Source organism: Hydra vulgaris, chromosome 03 (assembly GCF_038396675.1).
Source record: "Hydra vulgaris chromosome 03, alternate assembly HydraT2T_AEP".
NCBI classification, from domain to species: Eukaryota; Metazoa; Cnidaria; class Hydrozoa; order Anthoathecata; family Hydridae; genus Hydra; species Hydra vulgaris.
In genome coordinates this window covers 31359933-31367804 of record NC_088922.1, presented here as the reverse complement: position 1 = coordinate 31367804, position 7872 = coordinate 31359933, and the positions used below count along the sequence as shown (strand labels likewise).

Here is a 7872-nt window from a genome sequence, read left to right as displayed (position 1 = left end):
ATGGCAAGCAAGTATGTAAGTACCACGAATAATGTTTATCTTTCTTTATAGAAATAAGATTAAGATTTGTGCAAATAGACGTATTATTAGGATAATATAATAGTTATTTGAATATAGATCTTGAGTAAATTATTTGCAAACAACTGATGCAAGTTGAAACGTTGTCAAAAACCAATCTTGCATGCATGGGACACTGCAGTGTCCCACAAAGAAATGCAGGTTTGAAAGTCAAAGAATTCCCAATTTTCTTTATTAAAAAAAGAAAAAAATAGGATGAAGATGGGTTTCTGTAACTTTTTTTATGCTCCAAAACTTTTAACTTTAGATATAATAAGGTCCCTAAGACTTAAGGGACTTACGAACTACATTGAAGAACAAAAACAGGATATTTACAGAAACTGTTCAATTTTTAATCTGGAGTACCACAGTGTTATTGAGAATAAAGTCTCAGGGTCCGGTTTTCAAAGTAATATGATCTAAAGTGATGTTTAAATAAAATAATATGCTTTAAAATGCATATAGTTATACATATAACTCCTGATAGTTAACTATATGTATAACTAGTTATACATATAATTTGTTATAAAAACTTATTTTTTAAGGTTATGCTTGAACACATTAGTACCAATTAATTCAAATTCAAGATTTAGTTAAAGTTCAAGTTAAAGTTCTTATTTATTCTTTTTTTTTTTTGTTAATTTTATATTTATTTGTTCAAATTTATCAGTTAGTACTATTTTTTACTACAGTAAGAATGTTTATCATTGTTGAACGTGATTTTATTAGTAACTCAATTTTATTTTCAACATATTTTGACAACACCCTTTATATTTTAAATGATGATAGCTTTACTTTTCTATTGATGTTAAATTTATTACGTTTCAATAACTCAGATTGAATCTTAACTGAATTATTGTAAGCTTTGTAGGGGTTTGTTGTATATCAAATGGTGTTGTAAATAAAGTAAAAATAATATATATATATATATATATATATATATATATATATATATATATATATATATATATATATATATATATATATATATATATAAATATATATATATATATATATATATATATATATATATATATATATATATATATATATATATATATATATATATATATATATATATATATATATATATATATATATATATGTAAATTATGTTAGTGTATTTTACAAATAGAGTGCTCAATGTTCTTAAAGAACAGAGCAATAATAAATTAGTAAAAAACACTTATCTAACTTTTATCTTCGACTTGAAGTTTCACCATTGCTGGATCATCAGGAAGAGTGCTCAGTGTGATCCATTGTGGAGTGATCCATTGCTGGATCATCAGGAACTCTTCCTGATGATCCAGCAATGGTGAAACTTCAAGTCGAAGATAAAAGTTAGATAAGTGTTTTTTACTAATTTATATATATATATATATACATATATATATATATATATATATATATATATATATATATATATATATATATATATATATATATATATATATATATATATATATATATAACATAAAAACAATAAAATTGATACAAAATTTCACTTTAAAACGAATACCATTAACATTGTGATGATAATAGCATTAGGAAACTAGTATTTATGTATTATTATTATACTATAAATAAATAGTTTTTTAATTCATTTTATAAAATAGATACTGACAACTGATAATTAATGGAAATAAATACAAATTATAAAAATCATGTAAACTTCATTTATTATTTCTAAATACTATATTAATGTTAGTCTACAAAGTTAAAATCAATTTAGAGCTTTGTTATTAGTTCTTTTGTGATTCGCACTTCCACTTCTGTCTCTCAAATTTATAAAATAAGTGGTCAAAGCTTGCTCAATAGGTAGTTTATGTAAATTCCTGTTTTTGTTCCTCAATGTACTTTGTAAGTCCCTTAAGTTTTATGAACCTTATTATATATAAAGTTTAAAGTTTTGGAGCCTAAAAAAAGTTACAGAAACCTCCCTATCTCCCCCCTATTTTAATTTTTTTTTTTAATAAAGAAAATTTGACTTTCAAACCAGCATTTCTTTGTGGGACACTGCAGTGTCCCATGCATGCATGCTTGGTTTTTGAATACATTTGAACTTGCATCAGTCAATTGTTAACAGATAATATACTCAAGAACTATATTCAAATATCATATGAACATGTTAGAGAATGTTCATATGATATTTAAACATCACAAATTTAATAATATTGTTGTGATATGTTATTTAAATAATACCATAATAGATTATGATATGAAAATAAGATAGGATATGAAGGTAATGATCAAAGAATAAATTTACTTATAGAGATTTAGATAATTGTTTATTAGTTTCAGAATATTATATTATGTGTGACCGCGGCCTTCTATAATAACAGGCCTTGACATTTCACAACAAAGTTGTTAAACTGAAGGCCAATTCCTAATACTGTGTTTACATTTTGATCTTTTAACATTGGATGAAAGTTTGTGTTCACGCTTTTTTAATAAATCTTTAAAATTTGATTGGTTTATAAATTAGATAGCGCAACTTCAAGACGATAACGTTGTAAGGTTCAAGGCGTTAACATTGTAAGGTAATTATATTGTCAAACTAACGATAAGTTTTTTTAATAATTAAAATGCCTTAAAAATGCCTTTAAAATGCTGTGTATCTCTTTGCAAGTCGAACTATTTCAACTACAACAAAAATATTAATTTATACAACTACAGCTACAATATCAATTGCAACTACAACAAAAATGTCAATACTCAACTACAACAAAAATATCAATTTATAAATTCCCGAAGAATCTAGAGGAGAGAAAAAGATGTAGTGAAGCTATCCCAAGAACTGGTTTTATTGTTACAGACTATACAGCAGTATGTCAACTGCATTGGCCAAATGAAGCACCTTTTGAAAGCAAATATGGGAAGCAATGACCTTTAAACCCACCATCAGTTTTTAAAAATATTCTGCCTAGTTGTTTAGCCACACCAGCAAGTAAAGTTAGAAAAACTGTAACTTCAAGCGGTTTTGGAAGCATTTTACCAGATAAGTTAAATGATTTTCTAAAAGAGGATGAACTTATATTTGACGATATTCAATCTTTGTAAAGTGATAATAACGATGTTATTGTTTTCCAACTTAATAAAAAAAGTTTACACATACAATCAAAAATGTACAAACTTGGTGTTCCATTATTTATTTTAGTAATTTTCAATGATTATTCATTTGTAGCTAACCATAATGGCACAACTTGTAATATTTCATCTTTAGCTGTAAACAAATTAAAGTTAATAAAAACAAAATCAGCTTTATTTGAAGCAGTTAGATTTTTTTTAAAAAAAGAAAGTTCGCTTCAGTCAAATATTCTATTCGAACACCTTAATGCTATGAGAAAAGTTAATGTTGGTGAAGTTTTATATACTTCAGATATTATATGTAGAGCATATGAGTATTTTGTTATGCGACGAAGTTTATATGATTGTTTGTGTATTGACTACAAGTTACCAAGTATAAGGATTTTAACACGATTGACTTCAAAAATAAGCTCAATGGAGGACCTAAGTTTCATAAATAGTATTTTTATGAATTTAAATCCATTGAAAAGAACTTCCATACTACTAATTGATTAGGTCTATGTCAAAGCTTCATTACTTTACCAAAAAGGTGCTTTGTTTGGTCAAGTATAATAAACTACCCTGAAAAGTTAGCTAAAACAATTTTATCATTTATGATTAAATGTCTTTTTGGAGGTCCAGAATTTATATGTAGAGCTCAACCTGTTTCAAGTTTTTCCTCTGAATTTCAGTTTGCTCAATGTCAACAAATTGTTGATACGATAAATAATAATGAAAATAGTAATAATTACTGATGGTAACCGTGTAAATCAAAGATTTTTTGGAATGTTTAAAACAGTTGATAGTAAACCATGGTTATCAACATCAGGTATATATTTATTATATGATTATGTGCATCTCTTAAAATCTATACAAAACAATTGGTTGACAGAAAAGACTGACGAACTTCAATTTTTAAACAATAAAGAATTGGCTTTGGCTAAGTGGAGTGATTTAGAAACATTATATAAAACTGAGTGCAATAGTCTTTTTAAACTCTCTAAACTTACAGCTAAACCAGTTTATCCAAAACCAATAGAAAGACATACTGTAAAGTTTTGTTTTTTGCGAAGAAACAGTAGCTGCATTAAGAACGCATCCAGAGATTGAAAATAAAGCATTTGAAGGTACTGCTGTATTTATTGAAAAAATTTTTTTTTTTTTCGAATGTTGTTAATGTCAAAGCACCTGGTGCTGGCATTCGGTTTAGAAATGAATTATGCGGAGAAATCCACTCAGTTGGTGATCAACAGATACAACTGCTACGAGATATTGCTGAACTGTCAAATTTTATGAAACCTACAGGTAAGCGTGTAAAACAGCTTACGCTAGATACTAGCAATGCAATAGCCCATTCATGTTATGGCTTTATTGATCTCGTAGAAACTTTGTTGAGTAATGGAGCAAAGTATGTCTTAATAGGTTGGTTTTCAACAGATCCACTTGAAAAAGCTTTTCCTAAGCTTCGACAGGGATCTGGAGGTACTTACCTTATAAACGCTAAATCTGTAATTGAAAAAATTAATATTCAACATACTAAATTGATATTACAACTTGACATTCCTGTTGATGGTATCGATTGTCATACTTGTGACATATGTTTTAGAGATATTTCTACTGATGAAAAAGAACTTCTGGATAATATACATGATCTTGAAAGCTCAGTTAATAAATCTACATTAGTGGCTATAGTTAACATAGCTGGCTATGTGCAAAAAAGCAAAATAAAAATTTATCATAATTCTACCAATTATTATTATAAATATGGAAGTTATCTGTATAGTCTAAACAGAGGCGGACTTGAAATTCCTTCTGATACTCTTTTCTAATGGTCAAATTTTTCAAGGTGCTACTGACCCTTTATGCAGAACTTTTTGTGTTACTCAGTTTCAGTTCATTGCTGCTAAATATAAATTTAAAATCACAAAAAAACAATGCAGAGTATATTCTAATATTCTGCTAAAGAATTACTCTCTAATTACCACTCCCAAAGTACTAAAGCTATCTTAATTTATGTGAAAATTAGTTTTGTAATTTATTATGCTATTTACTTGTAATGTTTTTTATTTTCTCATTAGCCTATATGTCTCTCAATATGTTTGGATTTGTAAATATTTACCTTGTTGAGATATATTGATAAAACTTTTTTTTTGCTTGAATCAACTTTTGTTGGTGTTTTTTATTGTTGGTGATTTTTATTGTTACCATTTTTAGCAAAAAAAATTAAAAATACAGTTATCTTTCTAATATATAGATATATACTTTGATATGGTTCTGCTTGTTATTGATACTATTTAATATTACATAAATATTCTTAATGAAATTTGAAATACGAAAAATATCTTTTAACAATTTTTTGGTTTTCTTTTTATATTTCCGTCTTTACAAGAGATTATTATTAGAAAACATAGACTGCCATTACACCCTACCTAATATAAAAATATATCAATAAGTAAAAGTAAAAGTTTATTCGGCCTTCAGTTTTTACAGCATTTTGCGCGATGTCAAGGCCTGTTATTATAGAAGGCCGTGTATGTGTGACGAAAAAGTAAAGATACTTTTGCATCCAGTGGCTATTGCACCCAACGTCTACATCATTGAAAAAGTAGGTTTTCACATTTTTGTTTTTGTTTTTTTGTTTAACTACTTATCCTAATTGATCACTTTTTTTTAGGATTCTCCTCATGGGTTCAAGGTCATTACGCATAATATGTGTTCAATCACCCATAATACGTTAGTCATTGTAAGTAATAAATTAGGAAATAATTATTTGTGAATTATTGTAGTCATTAATGACTTCAACCTGGATAATAATTAAAATTGCTAGACTTATAATTTTAATTATTAAAATTGCTCTCTCTCTCTCTTTCTCTCTCTCTCTCTCTCTCTCTCTCTCTCTCTCTCTCTCTCTCTCTCTCTCTCTCTCTCTTTCTCTCTTTATATATATATATATATATGTATATATATATATATTTATATATATATATATTTATATATATATATTTATTTATGTTTATATATATATGTGTCTTTATATATTTTTTTTTTTAGAAAATGTTTGAAGATAGTTAGAAGATACTAAAAACCGTGGTATTATGAACGCCGAAGCGATTTAATTAATTCAATCGACAAAAAACGGCGTGTAAATCGCAAAAGAAAAAATATTTTTAATATTCATTTTGGATGTATTGATTAATAGCATTTATTTTAAAATAAATTCATTTTGCAACACGTTTTTTAATTTTATAAAATTTCGTCATAATAGTTTAAGGTAAATCCCACATAGGTTATAGGTGGAAAACATCACATGTAAAAGATCAAAAATGCTACACATTTTGAATACCAAATGGGATAAAGTACCAAATACCAGATTAAGTTAAGCCTCTCTGAAAGCTGCGATGATTAATTTTAAATTACTATTTAAGTAATTTTTAAATTAAAAAAATTTTAAAAATTATCATAGAAGCATTCGGACTTTCATTTGTCTAGTATTGACTACTTTTATACCTTTTTTCTAATAAACCCACAGAATCTACAAAAATATTACAAAAGATTCCAAAAGAAATCAGTGAAAACCTGTTTTTTTGTTGCATTTGCATTATTTTCTTATTTTAAGTAAGTTTTTGTACATAAAAAGGGGTTTTGTCGTAAAAATCTTAGGTTCCTTTGCTCACCTCAAGTTTATTTGACCATTTTTTTCTAATAAACCCACAGAATCTACAAAAATATTACAAAAGATTCCAAAAGAAATCAGTGAAAACCTGTTTTTTTGTTGCATTTGCATTATTTTCTTATTTTAAGTAAGTTTTTGTACATAAAAAGGGGTTTTGTCGTAAAAATCTTAGGTTCCTTTGCTCACCTCAAGTTTATTTGACCATTTTTTCTAATAAACCCACAGAATCTACAAAAATATTACAAAAGATTCCAAAAGAAATCAGTGAAAACCTGTTTTTTTGTTGCATTTGCATTATTTTCTTATTTTAAGTAAGTTTTTGTACATAAAAAGGGGTTTTGTCGTAAAAATCTTAGGTTCCTTTGCTCACCTCAAGTTTATTTGACGATTTTTTCTAATAAACCCACAGAATCTACAAAAATATTACAAAAGATTCCAAAAGAAATCAGTGAAAACCTGTTTTTTTGTTGCATTTGCATTATTTTCTTATTTTAAGTAAGTTTTTGTACATAAAAAGGGGTTTTGTCGTAAAAATCTTAGGTTCCTTTGCTCACCTCAAGTTTATTTGACCATTTTTTTTAATAAACCCACAGAATCTACAAAAATATTACAAAAGATTCCAAAAGAAATCAGTGAAAACCTGCTTTTTTGTTGCATTTGCATTATTTTCTTATTTTAAGTAAGTTTTTGTACATAAAAAGGGGTTTTGTCGTAAAAATCTTAGGTTCCTTTGCTCACCTCAAGTTTATTTGACCATTTTTTCTAATAAACCCACAGAATCTACAAAAATATTACAAAAGATTCCAAAAGAAATCAGTGAAAACCTGTTTCTTTGTTGCATTTGCATTATTTTCTTATTTTAAGTAAGTTTTTGTACATAAAAAGGGGTTTTGTCGTAAAAATCTTAGGTTCCTTTGCTCACCTCAAGTTTATTTGATCATTTTTTCTAATAAACCCACAGAATCTACAAAAATATTACAAAAGATTCCAAAAGAAATCAGTGAAAACCTGTTTTTTTGTTGCATTTGCATTATTTTCTTATTTTAAGTAAGTTTTTGTACATAAAAAGGGGTTTT

At 26.6% G+C, this 7872-nt stretch overlaps 1 long non-coding RNA gene across 1 annotated transcript; it reads left to right on the top strand.

The window, feature by feature from the left end:
• Positions 1 to 1437: 1437 nt before the first annotated feature.
• Positions 1438 to 6354, top strand: LOC136078085 (uncharacterized). Its single transcript, XR_010637505.1, has 3 exons — positions 1438 to 5728; positions 5798 to 5866; positions 6175 to 6354. It is a non-coding gene; the product is annotated as an uncharacterized LOC136078085 (long non-coding RNA).
• The last annotated feature ends 1518 nt before the right edge of the window (positions 6355 to 7872 follow it).